We start from the raw sequence: 16,744 nt of genomic DNA on the forward strand, positions 1-16,744 counted from the left end.
CGGTGGGGCGAGGAGCGAGCCTGGGAGCGCGGGCACAAAGAGGCCGCTTCCCGCGCTCCCCAGGCTCTTAACCCCTTCGCAGCCGCGGCCCCGCCCCCTCACCCCGGAAGTGCACAACTACTTCCGGGGCGAGGGCGGGGGGCAAGCGACCACAAAGAGGAACGGGGTGTGGGAGGGGCCGGGCCCCGCCATGCCTGCGTGGGGGCCGATTGGCCCCCCCTTCTCTTAATCGCATCTTTGTCTATAAAATGCAAATCCTCGGGCAGATGAGGGCTCGTAGGTGAAGTAACGACCGTGAGGGTATATATCCGGAATTGGTTCACACATCCCACCTAATTGTGTGGTCCAGGGAACAACCTTTTCTATTGACAGTTAAAAGCGTTTAGAAGCGTTATATCATTATTATAAATTACTTGTTCGTCAATGCGCTCCCCGTTTCTATTCACAGTTAAAAGTGTTTAGAAACGTGATATTATGATTAATATTACTCCTACTAATAATAATAAACTGGCCTGGGAACTTAGCCTCATACCCAAAGTATAGATGCAGCACACCACTGCCTGTAATGTATTTATAAAGCAGAACGTTATGATAAGTTTCATATTGCGCTCATCAGAAACCACTGAAGCAATGATTATCTATCTATCTATCTATCTATCTATCTATCTATCTATCTATCTATCTATCTATCTATCTATCTATCTATCTGTCTGTCTGTCTGTCTGTCTGTCTGTCTGTCTGTCTGTCTGTCTGTCTGTCTGTCTATCTATCTATCTATCTATCTATCTATCTATCTTTCTATCTTTCTATCTGTTTGTCTGTCTGTCTGGCTCTGGAATGTATTTCTTCTTGTTGGCACCCCTCTCCATCTGCTTTATCTACTCTTCACATTATAATATACAGGACCATAAAACAATTTTCTATATTTTTTATAGAACTAGGTGTATTGTGAACACGAATCAAAACAATGTTAGAGAGCCCAGCAAAGCCTGCCAAACAAGTATAGAGTAGGATAGACGATCATTTCAAAATTAAAAGCATCCTTGGCGGTGGGCTGAGGCCCAGAGGAGAGTTCCAAAGTGTGCTCCTGTTGCATATACTAAGATCCAGATGCGAAGAGATTATAGTATTGGCTTCAGCATCTCACACTGATTAGAGAAAAGGCCCCTTTTTAGGTCTCACCTAGCATGGTAGCACATGCGCTGCTCGCTTTGCGAGACATGCTGTATTAGGGTATTTTTTAGAAGTGGTGTGGAAGCCCCGCCCATATTTTTCATTGACTGGCTTCATCGTCCATGGTAAATGCTGGCTTCTTATTTATAAGGAGTCTTCTTAGTCCCTCCTTGTTACCGCCCTGTCTCCTTTTGGGACCGCCCATCAGGACTGGATCTTTTACTTGTGGCGTTACACTGTAAGCACTTTTACTGATCCCCTCCCTCACGGACTGGGAGTCAGACTCTCTGCCAAGATCTGTGAGCACTGATCGGGGCTTGGGGCGTGGCCCCCTCCGCTCCCTCCCTGTCTGAGCTCCGAGGAGCCTCCGCTGCTGTTGGGAATGTAATGACTAACTGGGCCTCCGTATCTGCTTCAGTTTTGTACTATTTTACTGTACAGTTGTACAGTTTTGCCCCTTATGATAGAACTCGATAGATATAAGAAATTGGTGATTGGAGTGAACCCTCAGCCACTTTTAGCATACCACTAGCAAGACGTGCTCCGTTGTGCAGCCAACCGTTTTTGGCGCGCATTAACTCCATCCGTGATAATGACTGACTAGTTTAAGCACTTCTCTCATTACTACTCAGCTAGCATGCGTCTTTGTTTTTTACCTAGACTAAGAAATTGATCTATGACCCCGATGTGATATCGCGCCACTGCCAGGATATTTCAACCGAGAGGAACGACCGCCAAAAACACAAACATAGGTAAACTATAATCTTTTTTATTAATCCCGCCTCCGAGTCTATCTTTGCCGTCCGTCGTCACCCCGTGGACGGAACCACCTCCATCCCCAGCCCTATCCTGAAATCACCTACTTAGCCTATTTTTAATCCTCACGTATTTTCACTGCATCTAGAAATACAAGATCGTCTACCTGTTTCCTATCTGGACCACGAACACAGTTTTCCTGAATCTCGAGGACTCCCAGTTTGCAGCCATCCAAACAGGCAAATAACAAACTCCCTGATTCTCCTACCAATTGATAGAGACTACGTATGTGGCGTTTTTCCTAAGAGGAAGATCGGACGGCCAGTTATGATGAGAGAATGCAATGTTACCCACCTGCCCCTTCCTCTCACCATACCTAACTAGATTCTAATCTCTGTATAGGAACTGCTAACTTGAGATGACCATACTGCCCCCTACCTACCGATAAAACTTGAGACTGATGCCCTCGATCTGCCATAGCTCAGCCGCCTTAGACAGTAACAAGTGAATACACCAGGTAGATGTTTGAACATTATTAATCAAAAAACTCCCAGAATAGGGTGTTGATTTTGTGATCTCTCACCACTTGTCATATCATTTTGTTAATATGCTCTCTGATGGGCCTGCTTCCTCTCCTCAGAAATGCATTCGAATTGTGGAAGAACGCCCAAGTTCATCTGAACGTACCAATAAATGACCTAAGGCCGCAAGAATTTGTTGTGAATCCTAATCTACATAACTTGGTACTCTCTGCCTCATTGGTAAGCCCCTTGATACTATCAGAAAATCACAGTTTAGAAGCCATTAAGATCATGAGACTAATCTGGAGAGTATCCTCTTGGGTCCCCTCCCTACTAAAATAGTGATGGAACTAGATAGAATGTGCCCCTCCCTAACCACCTATATAGAGATGTACTCTACATGCGAAGTTAAACGTAGCGAATGAACCTAGATGTAAAGGAAAAGGATGAATGAAGGTGAAACGGATGAATGCATAGAACCTAGTGGAGAAACCTCCCAATTCCCTGTGAGCCTTAGGAGGTTAGTCAACCTGATGGCAACCACGATAAATATATATGAAAACCTAGTTGGACCAGTATGCTCAATGCCATTCGAATTAAAGTTGAATTTTAAAAAAAGTACACTAATAGAAACCAATTGTCATTCCAAGATGAACTGTTATGATACATTTCTTTATGTTATCCTACAAAATGTATATATTTACAAAAACATTTTTTTTCCTGTATCACAGTGTTGTCCCCCCCCCCCACGGTACCTCCTGGCCCTGATAAAGGTGTGGTCTAACTCGGCCGCTGCACCGAAACGCGCGTAGGCGTCTATGGTTTTGAAGACAGTGATCCTTAATCATCTGTTGGATCGGCCCCTTTTTTCCATCCTTTTTTCCATCTGATCTAGCCTCTCTGTAGCCTAAGTGTATTTCCATCTGACCTTCTATTCAGGCATTTGTGTACCATGATGTGGTTTTTAACTAGAGTTATAAGTATGAATGATATTGTATGATTGTGTCTCGATTGAGGATTGTTGAGGTATGTGTGGTTCTGTGTGGGACTTCACAGTGAAGTATGAAATATTTATGAATTGTTATCTTGTATGATTAAGTTGTTTAATCTATGTAACTAAGACTACTGCACCATCATGTGAGCCAAACTATAAAAATGAAAAAAATAAAGAGAAAAATGGACTCCATACAAATGTTGTAATTGTCTAAATTTGGCACTGCTCTCTGGTCCAAAAAAGGTATTTAAGCACACAGGACCCTAATGCAGGGCCCTTTTATCCACGGCAGGGTCTTTTCTTTCTTAGTTTGTACTATTTTACTGCCTGCTCAGGATTTTGTAATTTTTTTTATAGCCTGAACAACTCGTAACGCAGCACGCCGCCCAATTCACGACCACCGTACTTCCTCTGCTTTTTGCTGGCCTTGCTTGCTCTCCTCCCCTTGCCCTCGATGGCTACCCTGGTACTGCCCCTCACTCCCTCTCCTCAGATTGCAGCTGTCTCCTTCTGCTCGTTGGGCTAATTTCTTCCCAAAGCCCACAAGCACAGCTGATTCCCCCCTTGTTTTTCTGCCTCTCCCGTCTGTATTTTAAGGTTCCCTTACTATCATCCTTTCTCCCAGCCCTTAAGCTCACTATGCTGCCCTTTGTTGTCATTGGAACCTCACGGTTTAAGTTCTAGTTAATTGACTGTCACAAGAAATTCGAGTTTATCTTTATGCGCTGTGTAGTCACTACATTTTAAAGGTAACTTTCAAGTCTTCTGCTTGAAATGAAATGTTTGTGGTTGTAATCTTTACAGGTCTGTTTTCTATGTCAACTAACTCCCATGTGACCTCCTAGTTTGTCCACCTTCTGTATCTACGTTTCATTTAGTAAAGCATATTTTGCAGTGGCTTGCGGTGTTCTATTCCAGTGTGCCTAACTTCTTGTTGGAGGTTTATTGTGTGGGCTCGTGTGGGGTCCAAATGGTGGCTTCGATGGCTTCCTTGGGGTTGAAGTCGATAGATAGACTCCTGGTACCCATGGCTGTACGGTGAGCATGCACAAGGTTATTAATTAGTTACATTTCTGATGCTTAGTGGGTTGTGTATATGCAGTACCGAAGTGATAATGCGTACATGGGTTGATTGCATATAGCATGGTGTGGGTTCAGCACGGATTGTGTTTCCATTGAGTTTGCACTTAAAACCACGCACTTGTAGCATTGAGCCTAGACCAGCACAGTCAAGTGTCTGTTTGTAAATAGGAAGACCAAATATCCTGGATTTTCCAGGACAGGCCTGGTTTTTGGGGGATTGTCCCTGGCACATTTTAATAGATTAAAATCATGCCTCCCCCCCTTTTTTTACGAGGTTCTAAACTCCTCCTAATTACTGCTGCATTTTGAGTCGACTCGGTGCATCAGTAGAGTTAACTTGTAATTCTTGTGATTCAATAAGAGAATCTCGGTGGAAATGTGAGAGTGCATGTTTTAATTAATTTCCATGCTCACATTGACACTGACCATATCTTGCACAATCACAGTGTAGAAAGAAGTGAACCCTGCAGATGCACAGCCTCGGCTGATTATGGGACACAGCAGTATTTAACTGGAGCAAAGGGCCATAGATGGACTCTCAGCCAAAATCCAGGCTCAGCAGCCTTTCTCTGTGCTTCACCCCAGCATGGGCGATAAGGGCAGGAGAGTTATTTAATCGTAAAACAATGTATTTTGGGGGTTTTAACCTTAAGCATGCGTTTCACAATCTTTATAGCTATGCTAATTCCAAAAAATGGGCCCTGAATGTGTTTTCTTTCGTTGTGTGTTAGGGAAATAAAATTATTCAAATTTCTGATATACTTGCATCTCAACACAACTGACGACCCACAGAAACGTATGTTTGCTTATCCAGTACACATGTATTTCACTGACATACCACATATTTCCATAACACAACTTGACACCACACAATTCCAAAACAAACAATTCCAATTCACCACATCTCTCCCTTGCACTTCCTACCAACCCTGTCAGCTGTCCCCCACACACCCACTTCCCCTCATCTCTCTCTCACACTCCCTATCTCCTCTCTATAATCGCACACTCTTTCTGGCCCTGTCTCAAGTTCATTCTCCACTTCCTGCACAAAGTACCTATCCCTCCTATCTTTCTTTCTTTCTATCTATTCTGTGCAGCTCTCACCCCTATTTATTCACCAGGTCATATAATTCCACTAGCCAAATACACTCCACACCACACAATTCCACAACTAACGATTCCAATACAACCGACATAATTCCACACCACATACATCCACTGCACTCCAAACCAAAACACATGGGCAAAAAACATTGTCATTTACAATGCCAATGGCTCTCTCACAAATGCGAGACCCATTGCATTTCAAATGCTTGTTTTAGTTTGGCGATATAAATCTGCAGTAACAAACCAAAGATAAAGCAGTCCAGCAGCTAAACATCTTTCAGATAAAGCATGCATTCACATGCAAACCTTGCATCTTTAGCAGCGGTAATGGCTCAACTTCTTAACACCGCTAGAAGTAATGACAAACCTGCAGTGGGCACCTTTAAAGCACAGGAAAAAAAAAATATGGATAGAAAAAACAACATTCAGTGTTGCTTGGTACCACATTAGCAACATTTTCAAAGAGAAGGATGGTAAGATGTCCCTTAAAAAGTGACAAGTGTCATGTCTCTGCCTAATTTAGAACAAAGAAAGGTGATGGGTCGAAGGCTTGCAAAAGTCTGTCCATCAATTGTTCCTTTTGCATTTGTCACCCCGAGTGGGACTGGTATGCCCAAATGTTGGTACCGTGCTCTCTATGCCAGAGGAGTACAGCCATCCTGGCTGATGAGGGGTGAAACCTCAAAACCTGTCCTAGGATGCTTGTTTTCAGTCCAGGGAGGACCTGGCCTGGCAGTTCGGGCTGGACTGTACCCATTGGGCACAGGGTCAAGACTGATTTACATATGGCTGGTTTCAAACTGGAATGGCATGGGGAGAAAAACAATGATGGATTTAGGCTCAGATCTCTCTACTGGGGTAAATGTATGACATTGTTCCGCATTCTGTCCATCAATTGTTCGTTTTAAATTTGTTACCTCGAGTGGGACGGGTATGCCCAGACGTGGGTCTCATGCACACCATGCCACTGGAGTCAAGCTATCCTTGTTGATGAAGGGTGAAACCCCGAAACCGGTCCTAGGATGCTTGTTTCCAGTCCAGGGAGGACCTTGCCTGGCAGTTCGGGCTGGGCTGTTCCCATTGGGCACAGGGTCAAGACTGATTTGCATATGTCTGGTTACAAACTGGAATGACATGGGGAGCAACAAAATTATGGATTTAGGCCCAGATCTCTGTACTGGGTTGAATGTATGACATTGTTCTGCATCCTGTCCATCAATTGCTCTTTTTACAGTTGCAAACATCTCAGTCATTCATCATAACCAGAGGCGAGTAACACTCTAGTTCATAATTTTTCGGGTCACATTCTACTCCATCTGTTTTTTTGCTAACTGCACCATTCCAGAAAGGGTGCAGCTTTCTGCAAAACACTGTCTTGGACTTGCTCCAATAGAAACAATCCAGCCTGAGCTACAAGGCCACATAACCACTTTCATTCTATTTTGGGCCTCATCAGTGAGAATCAGCTTGAATTGAGTGGCACAGCAAACTAATGACTCGCATCTGGTGTATCTGTTGCACTTGGTACATCACTTTAAAACAACAAAAGGTGAGGGATGGGATGCATGTAAACGTCATAGTCGATGGCAATCACACATGGCTGTATTCCAGTTCTTTTTAGGTCGAGCATTCGAGACCTCTTGTATATTCTCTAGTATATACTTTTCTGTTCAACTGCCTCCAATTAACTCTCTTGATAGAAAACGACCAGCAGATGTCAGTGAAATACCAGTATTGCTTTCTGCTAAGAGACTTTCTTTTGTAACTTTTTCTGGCAACTGCCTCTATTTAACTTTTTTGATAGAAAACAACCAGCAGAGGTCAGTAAAATACCAGAATCACTTTAGCATTCTCTAGATACCAGTCCATAGAAATTGTCTTCCATGAGAACCCTTAGACAATAATATATTTTTTAAATCTTGTATTTTCTGTGATATGACCACCGATTTTACATTAAAAACAGAGCTTTGGACTATACCATTTCACACTGAAAGGCAATATATCTCTCCATGTGTTTCCCTACCTGCCGTGTCATGCAGTTTGAAGCTTAATTTTCCTCCATGTTAAAGAACAGTAGAAGTTTCAGCACCCAGGCTAATGTGCTGCATAGATAAATACATATAAGGTCCCAAAGGCGAGACCAATTGTATTCCAAATGCTTGTTTGTTGTGCTGGCGAACATGCCAAGACTGCTGCCACAACATACCTACCCAGGCCTGCAATAGCACATCAAGCTGCCTGAAGTCTTCCCTACTCTTTTCATGTAACACCTTAACAGTGCTCAATGTGTACAATATTAAGTGCAGGCGCTCTAATTATTTTAGGAGGACACATCCACTTTCCCAGCCCGCCCACTTCGTCCTGTGGCCCCACCCACTTTCTTTATTAACTCCAGCCACATCCACAAGCCTCAACGCGTCAGTCGCTTTTTCACTCCTTGAGTGCCACAAGAAGCTTCACATAAGCACCTGGGCGCCTCACATCTACATACCTGCCCAAGTGCATGGATACCCTCTCGGGTCAGTAGTGCACTATACAAATCAATATAACACAACAATATAAAATATGGAACGCCTATGACAATAACTTAAAAGTGAACTCAAATTAGGGAATGTGTGTATATCTCAAAATTCAGGCAAGTAAGGCTGGAAAAGGAATGAGGGTGTAAGGAATTGTATATGTATTTTCACCAGATCATTGTAGATCTATTATATTGTACTATGCTTTCATACATTTATTCTCCTTTAATGTTTCAATACTGAAGTACGACACAAAAAGAATGGAATGATGAAAGAAGGCATGGCTGGAGGTGCAGAGGAAGAGAAAAAAGAAAGAAAAAAGATGGGACGAAGGAAAGAAAGGAGGGCATGGGAATGGATAAGAGTTTGAAAAGTAGTGGGTCAAGGTGGGGCAGAGGGAATAAGGACAATGTAATATTGCAAAGAAATTGAAAAAAAAGGATCAAAATACATTTCTGTGTCCTCAGCACACCATGTATGTTTGTAAAGCACATACTGACCAGAGGGGGAGCTTTAACACCACATTAAAAATGTTGTTATCCAACCCAATGGCACTAATTTTATCGACCTCAGAAAGATGAGAGACCGAGTGCCACACCATTATTTGAAATTATGACTGAGATAAAAACAGATTCCTGGAGTGGCTATATTAGCCCACTAATGACCCAGACCCAACAAAGCATTTCTTGAAATAAAAGGTAAAGAAGGTGAACAGAAGGTATCTAGATTACTCTTATAACTAAATCTGTGGAACACGGCTGAAAGCAATGTGCAAGGGCATGGTGGATTGCGCATTCTATTAAATCTGGAAGAAGCAACTTATAATGTTGTCACACACACACATACACACAAACACAGATACTTCTCACTGAATTGACGAGGAGTAACACAGATTGTACTGAGACCTCTTTTCTATGAGAAAAAAACAGACAACGAAGGAGTTACTTACGGCTATTTGGAATTCCGGATGAAAAAGAGGGTACGGTCCCTAGAGCCTATGTAGTCCAGCTTTTTCAGAAATCCTTTCCAGAACTATCTGACTGGGACTGGGACTCCCAAATAGAGCGGGCCCATAGGCTCCCTTTGTTTTTAAATCAAGAAGCACGCACCAGCCGACAGCATCCTAGACCTCTGATTATTTACTTTGGGAACTTTTTGCTTAGACAGGCAGTTTTCTTTCGAGCTTGACCTGACACTTCTAACTCATATTCGTTCTCTGTGAGGTCAGAACTCTGTAAGGAAACGATGGAGCATCGATGGAATTTACGCCAGCCGATTGACCCCATGAAAGCTATGGGCGCGCAAGTATTCCTCCAACAACCTGCGAGACTTAAAGCCTTTCTTGGGGGCCACACTTGGCTTTTTCATTCAGTTAAAGAGGTGCAACTTGTCCTCGACCAATGGAATTGGTTCCTGGGATGATTTACGGCGCTTAATCACGCAGTGTATGGTTGATACAACAACCGACAGTGAGGCGGAGAACTGCCTGTTCAGCTGGTACGATTGACCATAGCTGACCCAGGCTTCCTGTTTTAAAGACAACCGAAGTGGGTGTAGCAGCAGAGTGTTAACCCTGATGAATCTGCCATAAATTCTAACAGGCAGTGAAACATGTCGGTCACAGGTATTGGGATGCGAATTTAAGCTTCCAGCCTTTTTAACTCAGCAGTTCAGACCTCAGTCAATAATAAAGAGGTTCAGGAGGTTTGATTGTTGATTTTATCTTCACTCTGTTCTGTCTCTTCACTAGGAGCTATGTTCTAAGCTCCGTGCTTTGCACCTTTTCACTTCTTTTCTTTATGTCTTTGTCTTTACTTTTCACAAATTCTGGAAATTGGAATGGTCACCTATGATGAGAAAGGGGCACAATATTTGGTAAACAACTGACCAAATTGCCCCGAGGGTGTTCGCCCGTGAGGTGCCTTCCTTTCCGCCACACATTTTTTCTATCTCCTAAATGTGTATGTGTGGCTGTGTGTATAATCCTACGTAGATTTGTTGGGATTGGTTGCGCCGAGTTGAATATATAATGAACCCCCGCTTCGTTTTATTAACTATTATAAACGATGTGTTCGTTTAGGACATTGATGCATTAGAGACAACAAAAACCTACTTAGAATATTCACGTAGAGGTATATCCAGAATTTTACTATAGAAAATTCCAGTGGAGAACGGTCTCATGCTTGTATGACAATTATTTCAAGTCCTGGGTACAGGGAATTTGTTTGGATTGTAATTCATTGAGTGGAGGGCTTTCCCTAACAGTACCCGTTGCTTTTTCCCTCTAAGCTCCTTTTGTTATTGCTCGACCAATGGAAGTCTTCCAAACAATCTTCTTCTTAAGACTTCTTAGGACTTTATATTTGTCAAATGTATATTTCTGATAATGTTTATGATAGTGCTTAAGACAATATAAACACGTCAATAGTATTATTATTATAGGTACCTTTAAGAGTTATACGTGGGCTAGGGATGGGGTGAGTAGTACTCGGGGTGATGCTAGTTTTCACTGGCTGTCTAGTACATCGACAGCCTGGATGGGGGTGATTCTTTCCCCAAGGAACAGGGAGGGGAGGGGAGGGAGGCTGGCCCCTCATGTCTGGCTAGCGCTGGTCTGGCTGGGGCTTGGGGAGCTGGGGGTGGGGGGTGGGGGGTTAAACAGGAAAAATTGGAAGGAGTAAGCAGAAAAAATATGCTTGATTTAATACTTTATGTTTGTAATGACATATACAGCAGGAGATGTTATGAATGTTCGATGTTTCTTATTATATTTAAAAATGTTGCTAAAGGGACCACAGCCATCTGGCCAGGTGACCTTGCAATGACTCAAGTTTTATAATAATGGGTATCGTGAACTGTTTATGTTGGAACATAGCTGGTTTGAACTCAGCAAGTAAGCGACAGCTTGTACGGGCGGAAATTTATACTTACAAGCCTCATATTGTTGCACTAGTTGAAACGCATTTGGCGTACAAAGATAGGCATTTACTCAAACAACTGGATTATCAGATAGTTGCCTGTACATCTCAGACAGTTTCAATCAGAGGGGTTGCTATTTTAGCTGATAAGTGGCTAGATTATACTTTGCTCAAAGCTTCTCATGATAATCGCGGCAGGTGGATAATAGTGCGATTACTTATTAATGGTCATAAATATGTACTATGCACTGTTTATGGACCTAATACTGATGATCCATATATCTTCGAGGTTCTTACTATGGAACTTCTTGACTGGCAGGGAGATTTAATAATTATGGGCAATTTAAATTGTACTATGAATCCTAGAATTAACTCAACAAATCAAGGAGCTTCGGTCAGAATGAGGAAAGTTAGGGCGGCTATTGGGGAAATGGCTAGGTTACACGGTTTGAAAGATGTCTGGCGGACACTGTGTCCTTTAATCAATATTATTGCGCCACATCGATCATATTCAAGAATTGATATGTTTTTTATCTGTGATTCTCTTCTTACAAGTGTTAGATGTGAAATGTGCCCTAAAATAGTTTCAGATCATAATCCTTTACTTCTGACCATAACACTTAGCTCATCTATTAGGCCAGTTCGTCGATTTTCTTTTCCGCGTTATCTGTTGAAAGATAGTGAGTATAAAATGTTTATGCTGGAATGTATTAGCAATTTTATACAGGATAATTAAGGCTCTGCCTCTTTTTTTTGTTTGGGATTCACTCAAGGCTTATATAAGGGGTGCTACCCAGCAATATGTATTAAGACAGAATAGAATTAAAAATCAAGCAAATAAAGATACTAGAGATACTATCCGACAGTTAGAGGTTGCACACGCAGATGAAATTATTAAATGTGCTTCCCAACACCTGGTAGTTCCTATACATTCTTCAATATATTTTCTTTTAATTGAAAAACATGCAGAGTTAAATCGACATCTAAAGGAAAGAACGGCTGCAAATTATACTAAGCATAAAACTTTACAATATGAATATGGTGAGCATGTTGGAAAAATGCTGGCACATCAACATTCTGATAACCGTGCTGAATGGGTGATAAAAAGTATAAGAGGTAATGATGGGCTACTTTATACACATCCTGAAGAGATTATTGAACAATTTTCTTGTTACTACCAGACTTTATATAGCAATTCTAATTTGTTTGATGTTGGAAAATTTCTCAGTTATTTAGAAAAGTGTGATTTTAATGAAACAATTAATAAATTGGATGTCGGCCAGGTAGATGTATTGAATTCAATAGTTTTAGCGGAAGATATATCGGCGGCTATTGATGCTCTACCGCCAGGGAAAGCAGCCGGAGAAGATACTCTACCAGCTGAATTTTATAAGATCTTTAAGGCCGGTCTAATCCCTCTAATGCTTAAAGTCATAAATCACATTACTGTTGAAAAATCCATACCTCAGACCTGGGATACAACAAATATTGTTTTTTATTTAAAGAAAAACAGACCGAGTGAAGAATGTGGGTCATACCGCCCGATATCGTTAATAAATACCGACGCAAACATTTTTGCAAACATTTTGGTGATACGTCTTGCACCCTTTATCTTACAACTTGCTTCTGCCCAACAACACGGGTTTATACCCGGAAAGAATACAACTGAACGCAGCTTCTAAATTTAATATGGATATAGGAATGACTATGGTCGATGCAGTAAAGGCATTTGATCGTGTAACCTGGGACTGCCTATGGGCTATACTAAATGTTTACAATATCAAGGGTCGTTTTTATTATTGGGTCCGAGCCTTGTATGGGTCTCCAAATGCCAAGCTAATCTATTTAACCTACCAGTCTACACCTTTCAAGGTTCTCAGGGGCACAAGACAGGGTTGCCCTTTATCACCCCTACTTTTTGCCTTATATATAGAGCCATATATTAAATCTTTGCTCTCCAATCCATCTATTCCACCTGTTGTGTTAGGGTCTGAAGAATTGAAGGTCACGGCCTATGCCGATGACATCGCAGTATTTTCTACAGACCCAGTAAAAGCAGTAGAAGCAATTCAAACTGAAGCAAGCTTATTTGGCTATTTTTCAGGATATAAGCTTAACCTTAGTAAGACCCAGGCTGTCCTTAACATTCAATCAAGACTGCCTATAACTGGTGTTTGTATGTCAGCTACTTATTTAGGTGTTCAGATTGCTTCAGACATACGCAAGATTATAAAAATGGATTACGATACTCTACTAAAATCAACAATATATAAAATGAGGGTTTTTGCATAAATTGCCAATTAGTATTATAGGGCGATGCAATATTATAAAAATTATTGTATTACCTACATTTCTTTATTTATTTAGGGCATTTAGGGCAATACCGCTGAGAGCCCCAAATTATTTTTTTAGTAAACTTGAGGGTGCCATTAGTAGCTTTATTTGGAGTTATAAACAGCCGAGATGAGCTAAAAAATATTTAAAACTTCTTACTGTCAAGACGGATTTAAGCTACAGGACTTTAAATTATATTTTTGGGCCTCTTTTATGGGACGTCTCCGTGATCTTCTAGATGCTAGGAGTAAACAAAGCTGTTATAACCTTGCCATTGGCAAAGAGAGTAATATGTTCATGTATAGAATAAATGACCCAATTATTTTAAGAGGGTCAGATTTAAGACTCTTAAAGATATAGCTTACATATGGCGGGAAATTATAGCTAATCAATCTCTGCCTCTGATACATCTTAATATGCCATTACGGGGGAACCCTCTATTTTCTGATGTTTTTCATGATGCGGTAGCTAAATCTTGGGATAGATTCGGTATTAAACAGTTACTCATTTGTATGATGCTGCTGGGTTCCGCACGTTTTTAGATTTGCAAACTTCATTTGGTCTTCGGAAAAATTTGTTTTAGAAATATCTGCAGCTAAGAGATTATTTACTGGGATCTAAAGGGATAAAATAACCTATGGGCTCAGATCTATTGCAATATATGCATTCAGATTCGAAATTGACTATTAGTAAAGCATACCAGATACATTCCCAAATTTGGAAGGATGACTACCCAAAGATAGCACTCAAATGGACTGGGATACTGGGTCAAGCTGTTAATTTGTCTGAGATAGAAGAATCAAAGGAGTACTTGAATAGCTCGGTTCAGACTATCAATCTCAAATTGCAACAGTTTAAAACAATGTTTATGCTTTACTATACACCAGAATGTGTAGCTAAGTGGATAGACCCTGCAAATATAAATACGAATGACAAATGTAAATGTGCCAAGTGTGGAATGATAGCTGCAGATATTTTACATATGTTTGTTACTTGCCCAGATCTGGCTGTCTTCTGGAATGAGATACGAGATATTATAGCTGATCGTCTAAGAATTGATTTTTACTTAGCAGTGAAAGCGATTATGCTTGGCTATAAAGCAGATGCACCTCTTAGACTAAGATCTCTAATATCAATTATGCTTGTAACTGCACGCCTTTGTGTTTTGCCCGTGCTTGGATATCCAAAACTCCTCCTAGAACTTTTGAATGGTGGGCAGCATTAAGGGATATTTTAGAAAAAGAGATGGCTATAGCTAAGGGTAGAGGCATACGGTCATGGAGGAAGTTCTATCGAATTTGGAGACCTCTGATAGATTAAATAAGGAAGAGTATATACTTTCGTAATCTTTCTTTACACCTTATCTGTTTACTTATTGGTTTAAAGTATAATGGCATTTTCTTTTGTCCCTGCTGTTTATGTTTTATGTATCATGTATTATATGATGATATGATTGCTTTGTCACTATAATGCTTACTTCCCCCCACCCCCAAAAAAAGAGAAATACAGATGAAATATATAAAGATACTTAACAGTGTATTGACAACCCCACTATGGCAGCTAACGATTAAAGAATCTATCAGTTCCATTACAATGCTGCACAGGTCATCAGTGGAAGTATGACAGATAGGCCTCTATCAGTTGCCCCTTCATCCCGGGTCCAAGTGCCACTTCAGCCTGGAGCGTATATCTGTCACTGGCACTCTCTCCGGGTCAGTAATGATCAGGAACATATCAAACCTATATAAGATTCATGAACTTAATGCATACCACACAGATGCGTACCTTTTAAATGTGTGCTCATTGCAGGTATTGTGGTATTCCAAACCTCTCAAGTGAAAGTGACATGCATACTTTGTAAAGGGAAGAGGCAGCTTTGAGCACACTTTAAAGGGTTGTTTTACATGTTTAGTGCAAGCTCCTCTACTGTCTACTTTTTATGTTATATGCTGTAGAAAATTATAATTTGTCAGATCAATCTATACATGAGAAAGCCAAGATAAGGATAATAGAAATTGTGTAAATATATTCATCACTTTCACAGCAAAATGCACACCTCTTCAATTTAATTGATTTTAACAAAAAGTACAAAGGCAGCCAACATGTGCTTGCAAGCTAAAGGTACTAATCTGTTAAATATGTTCAACAGTCTTAAGGAATTTCATACTATTTAGAGATCATAGGTTTAGGGGTGTTGCTATGCTGTGAAGTAAGTGAAGTACAGTGTTTTACTACTATAAACATCCTCCATGCTGTGGTGGGTTCACCTCACAATAGAAGAGTCTGGGAGTCCATACCTGCACCCCTTACACAAGGATGGTCATGGAACTGAAGTACAGCAGACTGGTAGGAGATCACAGACCCTATCAGACTCCCAGCAGAGTATGAGGGTATCATCACACACAGTCTATATGAAAGGCCTGCAGGCATGGAGAGTATCAAACTCAGTATCAAATTCCACAGAGAGGGGAGTATCACAGTCTGCACCTTAGAGACTAAAGAGCAGTCCCATTCAGTAAGAGAGGCCTGCAGACTGGGAACAGGGTACCACTGTCCATACCAAGAGCACCGAACTCCACCATCTATATCAAAAGCGCCACACTTCGGAGGTATCACAGGCTGCATGAACACATTTGAACACCAGCGGAGAGTCACGAACTCTGCAACAGGGACCTCACCAGGCTGACCCATATGCCGACTAAACTAGTGAGAGTCACCAGAACAGGCTCCACACTTCAAGTCCTAGTTAGATCTCGCCAATGGGATTCTGCTGGAGATGCAGAGTGGGGCATTGATACCCCTCACAATCCGCGTTCCACTACCTTTCCACCAGCTCTTAAGACCTCCACATGCCTGCTTCTCATATAATAATTAACATGATATCCCAGCCCCATTACTGACAAGGTACTTCCCTGTGTGCAAGGCCACAAAGGTTTTTCCTCCAGAACTATGTTACATTGTTTTTAAAACTTTGAACATTTTAGATACTGTACCCAAGTATCCAAAGTTGTTTTTTTAAAGCAACTAGTGATGAAAACATCCACACAATTTGGGCTACAAAATCCCAATTTTAACTTGAAAATTCTCTCACAAAACTTTTTTCTACATGGAAAACGTCCTCAAACAAAGTAAGGCACAGTTGGTAAAGTCATCATACTTTGTGAACCGAGCTAAGTACAACATGCTCAATTTTGAGTGAGAAGTTTGCATACCGTGCCTCCCTGTGACTCGATCACGGACACCATCAGACTCCCTGTGGATGGGCCAGTGAGATGCAAAATCTGTGCTAACAGCTTAAACAGGCTTTAGTAAACCAAACAGTTATTTTTTTGCTTACAT

This window comes from Lissotriton helveticus, chromosome 7 (assembly GCF_964261635.1).
Source record: "Lissotriton helveticus chromosome 7, aLisHel1.1, whole genome shotgun sequence".
Taxonomy (NCBI): domain Eukaryota; kingdom Metazoa; phylum Chordata; class Amphibia; order Caudata; family Salamandridae; genus Lissotriton; species Lissotriton helveticus.